A 10,037-nucleotide genomic window follows, 5' to 3' on the forward strand; every position below is an offset into this window, starting at 1 on the left:
AGTAAAGAGCGCTAATAGGACATGACTGCTGTTTTGTTATTTGTGAAAGATGGTTTATCATTCCTGTTAATATAACGGGACATTTACGAGGACCCTCACTTATGAAACAAACCGCTTCAGAATTTTAATTTAGTTAGTTGTTTTAGTCTGATCTTAACTAAATTGTTATTTAGGCAGCATCACTACGTTATTTTTGTGTAATTGTTGCTGTCAAGCTACAGGTTAACGATGTATAAGAGTGATATGCGATTATTCGAAACAGTGCGGATTCCTTAAAGCAAGATTGTTGAAGGCGCGCCTAGCTACTCCTCAAAATACCTACAAACTAACTGTCGGGCACAAAATACATCAAGAAAATTACTTCTAATCAATTCATTTTTACTGTTCTGTCAAAAGATTCTTCGGCAACAAAACTTCGATGCAATGGTTCATACCTTTTCAAGGAATGGCACGCGTTTTCATCTCAAGCTCGCTTCTACGCTGGAGTTCACAGAACATGCAGGACGAGCCTAGGACCGAGTCTATCGCCTTTGTGAGCACTGTGCCACCTGTGAACATCATACGAGATAACAGCACGTTTAAGAAAATTTGCCCTCGTTCAAGTGCGCACATGCTGGGTAGCTGGCATAATTTGGCACCCGAAACTGAGTTTTCTGTGTTCGAACGCATGCACACTTTTTTTTTGCCTTTCAATCTTGCAGCTAGGCAGAAAAGTGCATTCAGTAGGCAAAAGTGTGCCAATGCACGCCGTTCGTCGTCTCCATATCCCGATCCAACGTAGTCGTGACACACACGTGCCCATGTCAGCAGTCCATTACGAATTTCTTGGTCAAAACCGGTACGTCTCATGTGGTGGGATTCTGTATTCATGCTATATTTCTCCCCACAGCCGGCCGCGTAGCTGAGGGAACACTTTTCACTCTAGCCGTTTTCCACTCGCTTTATCCTCCTATGAACTGTGTGAGATCGCAAAGGCCAAATCCACAACCCCTAAACTAAAACGTTTCGTTAGTTTATTGCAAGAAATGTTTAATTTGAACACTCCCTTTGACAGGCAAGAAGTATAGACCAAGAAGCGCTTGCGACAGTCAGCGGCAGGAACTCAAGGAGACGCCATGGTGCGCTGCGCTACGCCACAACTAGTCTCGAAGCCATCTCGCAATCACCACAGTTTCTGCCTGCTTTTCTAATCGCCTTTTTTTTTCAGCAAAGGTCCACAGAAACGCCTTTGTGCGAGTTAAGGGAGGTTAGCGCTATAACAAAGGCGCAGTATCGAGCTGGTAAACACATGAAAGGGAGTAATCTGTACCACAGCGTCTTTTTGGGTATTTAAAGTTGTTTCTTGTAAGATCAAAAAGCGCATCATTTACCCTATGTGTTCGCCGAAAAGGTCCGGTTGTTGGCTATCAGCGATGTTAATCGCTTTCAGTAGAAAAGAAGTTGTCTGTGTTTTCGCTGCAAATTTCTTTTTCCTTCCTAAACGAAATGGGACGCACGAAAACCGAGTCACGACTGTCATTTTGCTCAAGGCTGCACTTTATTATCAGTCCGGCACTTGAAGCGGTAGGTGCGTAAAGACAGAACGCTACAGATTCGCACTTCATCATTGTGAATGCCGCCACTAATTGATGTGATAAAGTCCGCAAAGTGTTTCCCAGAAAGAGTCTCAGGAGCGTTCTCAAGAAATGAGCGTTTACGTGCCATTTACGAGCTCATGAATTGCAGAGAACATAACGTTTATCCCCGGTATATCTAAGCGACGCTGTTGCGCAGAGTTGTGAGATCGATGTATGTGTACATATTGATTGAATAAATTCAACTCAACAGCGAAGACTCTGTGTTCATGAACTCCATTCAAAACACAGTCTGTTCGAACGAGCGCTTACTTGTCGAACCGTGTAGACTTAAACCATATGCTGTGTGGCTGTGCATCAAGCGACGTGCCTACGCCAAGAACAAGGAACATTGGGATAAAGTGTTTAAAAGTACTTCACTACATGATCAGCTTCGGGCTGTCCAGGAGGCCCGCGCGGCGGCGGAGAGCTTCGGGCTCTCTGTGCCGACGTGGGAGCTGCCCTCTACACCTGGCGCCTAGCCGAGTGTCCTTCAGGACCCCTACTGTGGGAAATAAAGTTTTACCAAACCAAATCAAACGAGCGCTTACTGAACGCAACGCGCTTCACATCGGAAAACTATCTGAATCTTGCTCCAGAATACCGCTACAAAGTTTATTGATACCAATTCTCAACGAAATAATTCTCGACAAAAGCACGGAAAGCGAATGGACGGCACTCTTAGTGAACATATCTTCCTTTCTTCCACGTTAGTCGCGCTGGGTTGCCTTACAGTGCGACAAAAAGCCCGTCTCTAGAAGAATGCCAAATTTCAGGATGATTCAGTGAACTAAAGCAAAATGGTGATTATCGCAGGCTTGTGATGTCCTCTCTATATGCGGTAATAGCGCAGAAATACTCGAAATATTTGTTTGAAAAGTTAATGTTGACACTGCGATTGTTGCTACTCTGGCACACACAATACACATGGCACACATTCGCGCACAAAATGATTGAGAACACCTTCGCCATGAAGATACGCACGGCTGTTTGTGACCAAAACAGAAAGGCAAATAATGAAGTGAAAGCAAAGAAACGAAGGAAGACGCGTCCCTGGCGTCCGTAATTACGCGGGTCGGAAAAAGGCGTGCTGAAAGGTGAGGTAAACTTAATGCGCACGAAAAACTAGCGGACTTAGTTGCGCCCACACCTTCGTGAACCCGCATTCACTCGAGTGCACAATTCAATCAGCGGCAGCGCAATCCATTTCTAGGCCGACGCTACCAGCCCGCTGCTCGTCGAAGTGAGACATGAGAGTCGCATTAAACAACTGCTCAGATAGGGGCGCAGGGTACAATGGCGGAGGTTAAGGAAGCCCGATGCAGGCGCAGAGCATGGACCATAGTTAATGAGCGATAGGTGGCTTTCAGTACACTTGTCTGCCGCGTGCCAACGCGGTGCCCGTCCTGACAAAGGAAACGCTGTGTTCAAGGATACACTGAAACCTCCCGGCACTTCTACTAATGCCGCTGCTTCGATCGCTCGCTTCAAACCCACAGGACCAACATTTTTGGGTTTGCCATCGATCTCCTGAGTGCTTTGTAAACAAAGATAAAAATGGCCAAAAGTGGTGCATCGCCTTTGATGTAGCTGAACTTTCGATTAATATGGATGGAAATGTTCCGCGCAATCCGAAGTGAATGCATTTTGTGGCGAGTGCTCTTAAAAGAGGCGACATCGCCGCACGTGATTTGCGAAGCAATGCGGCAGTAATAAAGATTTTAAAAGATACATACATCAAAAGTGCATGCTTTATTTCTTGAATCGAAAGCACGGAAGATGCCCCGTAATGCATGCGGTGCGCTGAACGGCGGCTAGTGCTCACGAAAAGTTACTCCCGGCCAGAGAAACATGCATTATTGGAAGGCACCTGCATGATATCGTAAAAAGCGCAGGTGGAGACAGCTGCAAGAGTAAGCAGCTGGTGCCTTTTTTGCGTTTTCACCTCCTCGTTTTTACTTTCACCCAAAACCAAAAACAAAAAGTAAGCCGCGTTTGCAAGAGCATTACGCGACTCTTGAATGTTGCGCCTTTCGTTCAGCAATGACACCTTTAATTCTCACCATTATCAAAAGCAGATATTAAGGCAAACACATATAAAACCGAATTCAATATATGATACACGCTCACGACCGTGGTCATATATTATAGTTTCAAATAAGTGCACCATGCCAACCTTATCGAACACGATGGCTTTTACTCTTAGCCATCCCATCTTTTTCTTTTTTTTTTTTTTTTTTTACTATCGTGATTTCAATTTCTTCTGAATTACACGCGCTCTTCTACTGTTTAGCTCTAGTAGCAGAGCGCCTTGAACAAAGCGTAAGTAATCTCTTTTTTACGAACTTTCGCCCGTAGATTAGTACGAATATACCTACCGGAGAACTAACCACAGGGAAAAACTCCCGCTTTCGTGAGTCATCCGGTGAAAGCCCGCTGCAATTATCCGCTCCTCGTGCGCGCTCTCCTTCGCTGGGCCGCGCTTCTTGCTCCGTTTAATTCTCATTACAGCATCGCGTATTCTGTCCCCGCTGCTGCCGAGTCCTGTTGGCCAAAGCTTATTTTAATTCCAGCCTGATCGGCCGCGCGCTCGTGAGAGCGGGGCTCTAATCTTGCGCCCTCTGTAATTGAGACCGATCGACTGAGAATGTTGCTAATAAGTCAATTAGACGCGGCGACTTCGGCGTTATCATAATTCCAAAACTTTTTCTCCCAAAATGGTGGCATATAGAAAACGAAAGTAAGTCTGGGTCGTTTCTCAAATCCTTGCTCGGAGAAATGGGGAAGTCTGTGCAACGTGCGCAATAAGCCGAGTGGGCATGCCGGGTGAGCACTGCTAAGGCAGTCGCTTTTTCCATTTCGTCTTTATTTTCTGTCCTCGTGGTGCTCCGTTGCACACGAACCACGCTTTCTCCTCCACCCATGGGCGGAGCACCTCCCTCAGAAATGGTAGAGAGCTATGTCGCAGTTAATTACTGTGGCGCACGAGAGGAGGTAAACGCCACGTACCAAATTCTTTTCGCGATGTCAATGGGGACACTTACTCTCAGAAAATCACTAAAATGCATTAAAAAAAAAAAAACGATGCGAAAAGAGGGACAGTGCTACCGTTGTCGGAATCACGTCCTCCAATGGTGTAGAGACGAGGCTTCAATCATATGCCATCCTACGCTTGTCTTTTTTGTGTTCGCTTCCACTTCACTGTGCCCTCGTGGTGTGGGCCCTCTACGTGAGCCTCACGCATGCCGTGAGCAATGTTGGGAAGCGGAGAAGTGGGAGCGTGATTATTTCGTCAGTACGTGGCCAACGCCTGCCAGGTTTTGAGTTGCATGGGTGTTTTGCGACTCACCGATCGCACTCTACTGACACCAGGAAATATGCGCAGCTCCGGCGTCGGATACACTGAGCATTACGTGAGTGCAGCAGCGTCGGTCGGGTCGCGTTCTCTTTAATTAAGTCATGCACGCTTGTCCAGGCCAGTACCAAAGACAATAAATTTCACCTGGCACAACATGCAATGGATTATATGTTTAAGAAGACACATCGTACGGCCGTGTAATGTTAGTTCAGTTCTATGTTAAGGGTGCGAATGAATAATCGAAACTGATGAAAAGGAAAAAAAAAAACAGAGAAGAAAATTAAGGATAAACCCTATATAGTTACCTTAGATTGACAGGGAAGGATGTTGTTTTACAATAGTATAGTACCATTGATTAGAGGCGATTTTAAGACGTTTCTTAGTTTTGACTCAGCGACATTTACTCTTATCGAAAAACGAAACGTGAACAAGAGAACTGAAATGCCAACATAAAATTACAGACCCTATTAGCGCCCAGAAACGAAATGCAAGTCGGGTGGACTGGCATGTCGAAGTGAAATCATCCTGCTTTATTATGAGATATAAAACAGGCGCAAATAAAAGAATTAGCTATACCGGCGAGAGAAGCATCAGTTGCGAGTCTTTAACGCTGTCGTTTCACATTTTTATAGGCGGAGCTTAAAGGCCCACTGTCCACCCTCCGATCGAAAATATTTTCTTCCCCGGTGCTGACTGATCCTTATTTTTGCCAGTTGAATAATGGGTTATGTTGCTTTATTCAAAAAACACTTTGCTGGCACTTGGCCTATTCAGCTGTTAAGTTTCCCTCTGATGTAGCCGCGATACCATGGATGGAAACTAGTTTCCACTGTTGTGTCTCAGTAGTGAAACGTGCCTTAGACAACACCGGTCGATCGAGGTGTCTCTGTATACCTGGAGACTGACAAAGAGGTTGCTGGCTTGACTGCTGGCCCCACAGCTGTTTTCTATCGAAGATATACGTGCAAGTACATGTACGCTTGGATTTCGGTGCATGACAAAAAACTACCTGGTGGTCCGAGTTAATGAAAAGGCCTCCTCTACAGCCAGCCTCACTGCCCTGAATGTCGGTTGCGCGTTTAAAACACTAAAAAATGATTTAATTGACTGAACTTTTCCCTACAGCACAATGCGGTTGTTTTTTTGTTTTTTTTTTTTTTGGTCACTGAAGAGAAGGCAATGCAGCGTTGTTCACTGACTTGTCGACTTCGCGCATCTATAGTTACCCACACGACAGCGTTGCTGACTTCTCTAGAACCCTCGCCACAAAATCTAGCATGCACAAAGGACAACATTTTCTTCTTTTTTTTTCTTTTTTTTTTCTTCTTTTGCTCGTGCTGCAGGGCCCGCACAACGCAGAGGTTCCTCCACTCGTCTTGGCTGCGTACACTGAAATAAGTGCATGGTTACCATTCGCTTTTGTCCCGATTCGCTTCACTCGGCCTCTCAGGACAAGATGAAAATAAACATAAAATAGAAAGAGTGAGGAAAAGGTGTCTAGCGGCGACAACGAGGCGAGCTGCCGCCGTTGTAATTTCATTACGAGACCGGGAGTAGTTCAACCCTGCCAGTCGCTTCGCTGGAGTGCTCACTGCCCTGTAACAAAAGACGTTGACCTGGATGTGCGTAACGCCCTCGTGGTCCGCTGGAAGCAAACCATTGGCGACACCGGAGAGGGGCTTTTAATTGGCGATCGATAAACGCTAACGCGGCCCGAGCTCCAACCTGCCTTCAGCGCCGCATTCTTCCTCTTGTCGGGCTCAAGCCTCGCCGTCTCTTTTTCTGTCACCAACAAACTGCGCACCGGAGCACCCTTCGTCGCTCTATAGGCATGCTATTTCCGCTCAGTTCCTTCGCGTTGAGTGACACCTCGAATAGATTTATTGATTGAGGGATTAATTAATCCGAGTGTTGTAGCAGCACTGCTGAAACACGAAGACATCAGCGTTACCAGGCTGTCGTGGACATTAGAGAATTGCAAGCGAATGAAATTAACGAGGACCAATCCACTACGGCGTAACTCATGGACAAAACGCAGAGCCGGAACGTACAATCCATTAATCACTAACTACGTGAAGTCGCAATTAAGATCTGAAAACAGTTTAATAATTTAAATAAAACTATCAACAGAGGTCTCTCCGGTTGGAGAACACGCATGGTTGGAATTGAGCGACCAATGTCCAACTGTGCTTACACTTTCTGCATTTCGCCCGCAGTCTCACCCTGTTGAAAGAAGCAAATATGTTCTGAAACTTCATGTTTGTTACAAAAGAAAAAAAAAATTTGACTAGTGCTTTAATGAAAACAAACGCAGACATTCTTTAAGATTTTTTTAGAATGCAGCGCCGTCGTCCGGTTATGCTCGAACTCACGAGTTTCCCTGAAGAGAAAGGGAGAGAACGAGCATAGTAAATGCAGTGAGGTCGGATACCCTGTTGAGCACAAAACAAAGTGCAGAACTGATTAAGAGCAGCGAAATACAAGAGTAAAAAATACACAACTTAAAAATTACTACGTGCTCATGTGTTATGCTGAATAAATAGCGAGACCTAGCTGGAGTGGTGGGCATGCAGCATCAGCTTGATCATCACACTTTCACTTGCGACGTTCTCGTTAGTGTATCGCCTCCTGCACCCGCACGGCCCCTTCGCATTGCCGTCAAGAATACGCCCGCCTCACCTCTACGAGCGCCACCATCACCATCACTGGGGCATGCCGAAAAACCCTGTTTCAAGCAGCGCGTGCAGTAAAGGGCACCGCAAAACTTTTCCGAAATTCATGTTGTCCACGGTATAAACACAACCAGAAACAACTCCGGGGCCACTGTAAAACATGTGCGCGAGAAGCATGCCGTATTATCAGTGGCTGTACCGCAAAACAAAAGCAGTGTATTGCAAGCCTTCACGGCTCACATAAAGCACGGCGCAGTCACCTAGAGTATACGTCGTACAATGAAGATCTCATTTATTGAAAGTAGTGAAGGCAGTAATAGTACTGAAGGTGAAGACCAAATTAGGGTATCACTTTCATATTCGCTGAGGTAACGTCTTCAATTTACCAAAACTTTAGTGCCCCGCCAAGGTGGCTCAGTGGTTAAGGAGCTTGACTATTGAACCACTGAACCCAATGACGTGGGTTCAGATCTTGATCGGGGCGCCGCTTTTCGATAAAGGCGAAAAGCAAGGCGCCCGTGTACTGTGTGACGTCATTGCACGTTAAAGAACTACAAGTAATCAAAATTTGCGAAGTCCTCCACTACGGCATCTGTCGTAGCCTAAATAGCTTTGCGACACTAAACCCTACAAACCAAACCAAGGCAACGAATTAGTAGTGGTCACACTGCGGTTGTGCATCTGGTTCTTTTAAAAAGATTAGATGCGGTGTAACTCTGGTTAACGCTAGTTGAATTGCGATAGCAATGGCGGAAGCTTCTTTTGCCTACTACATTATTCCCCTATCACGCCCTATCAGTGTAAAGTGGTGCATTATTGGACACTTAAGCTCATCCTTTAAGAGTACAAAGCGAGAGCGTAAGCTACCAGCCCACATAAAAATGAGAAGGGTTCAATGCTTCTGAAGCGATCAGGGTGCAAACGCATTAAATGCCGGTGACCAAGCGTTCTTCTTCTTCTTCTTCTTCTTCTTCTTCTTCTTCTTCTTCTTCTTCTTCTTTTTCTTTTTCTTTTTCTTTTTCTTTTTCTTTTTCTCTTTCTTTTTCTTTTTCTTTTTCTTTTTCTTTTTCTTTTTCTTTTTCTTTTTCTTTTTCTTTTTCTTTTTCTTTTTCTTTTTCTTTTTCTTCTTCTTTTTCTTCTTCTTTTTCTTCTTCTTTTTCTTTTCCTTTTTCTTTTCCTTTTTCTTTTCCTTTTTCTTTTCCTTTTCCTTTTCCTTTTCCTTTTTCTTTTTCTTTTTCTTTTTCTTTTTCTTTTTCTTTCTCTTTCTCTTTCTCTTTCTCTTTCTCTTTTTCTTTTTCTTTTTCTTTTTCTTTTTCTTTTTCTTTTTCTTTTCCTTTTTCTTTTTCTTTTTCTTTTTCTTTTTCTTTTTCTTTTTCTTTTTCTTTTTCTTTTTCTTTTTCTTTTTCTTTTTCTTTTTCTTTTTCTTTTTCTTTTTCTTTTTCTTTTTCTTTTTCTTTTTCTTCTTCTTTTTCTTCTTCTTCTTCTTCTTCTTCTTCTTCTTCTTCTTCTTCTTCTTCTTCTTCTTCTTCTTCTTCTTCTTCTTCTTCTTCTTCTTCTTCTTCTGATAATGTAATGCCCTGTGGGTTCTGTAACGTTCCTGCAACATTCAAGCGTATGATTGACACAGTTATCCGGGGACTCAAATCGAAAACATGTCGCTGTTACTTGGACGACATCGTAATTTATTCAGGGCATTTTCTGATCATCTCACTCATCTTGATGAAGTATTGACGGCACTTTCCAGCACTAGTCTTCAGCTAAACAGAAATGCTGCTTTGCGTAAAAATCTATCAAATATTTTGACCACATCGTAAGCAGCGAGGGAATTAAGCCTGACTCTGTGAAAATCGCTGCTGCGCTGTATTTTCCGCTTCCGACCCGGGTCAAAGATCTCCGCAGTTTCCAGGGATTGGCATCATACTTCTGCCGCTTCATCGCCTCTATTGTCTCACCTTTACACACCGACACGCCCTTCGTCTGGTCTCCTGCTTGTTAATCAGCACTTCAAGCTCTAAATCGTGCTCTGACTTCGGGTTTCATCCTCTGCCATTTTGATGATAAAGCTCCAACTATTTTGGACACCGACACCAGTGTGCATGACACTGGTGCTGTTCTCCTTCAAAGCCAAGACTGCTCTACCGAAAAAGTTGTTACCTACGCAAGCCGCACGCCGAGTCCTCCGGAATAAAACTACCCTATTACTGAGAAAGAATGTCTCGCCGTCGTTTGGGTTGTTCGAAAATTTCGTCTCTGACCACCACACCTTATGTTGGTTATCTTCTGTGAAAAACTTGTCCGGTCATATCGGGCGCTGAATGCTCCGCCTTCAAGAGTACGCCTTCACAGTAACTTACAAATCAGTCCAGCAGCACAAGGACGCCGACGCTCTCTCTC

Source organism: Amblyomma maculatum, chromosome 3 (assembly GCF_055883805.1).
Source record: "Amblyomma maculatum isolate TAMU_Amacu chromosome 3, ASM5588380v1, whole genome shotgun sequence".
In the NCBI taxonomy this organism is placed as follows: domain Eukaryota; kingdom Metazoa; phylum Arthropoda; class Arachnida; order Ixodida; family Ixodidae; genus Amblyomma; species Amblyomma maculatum.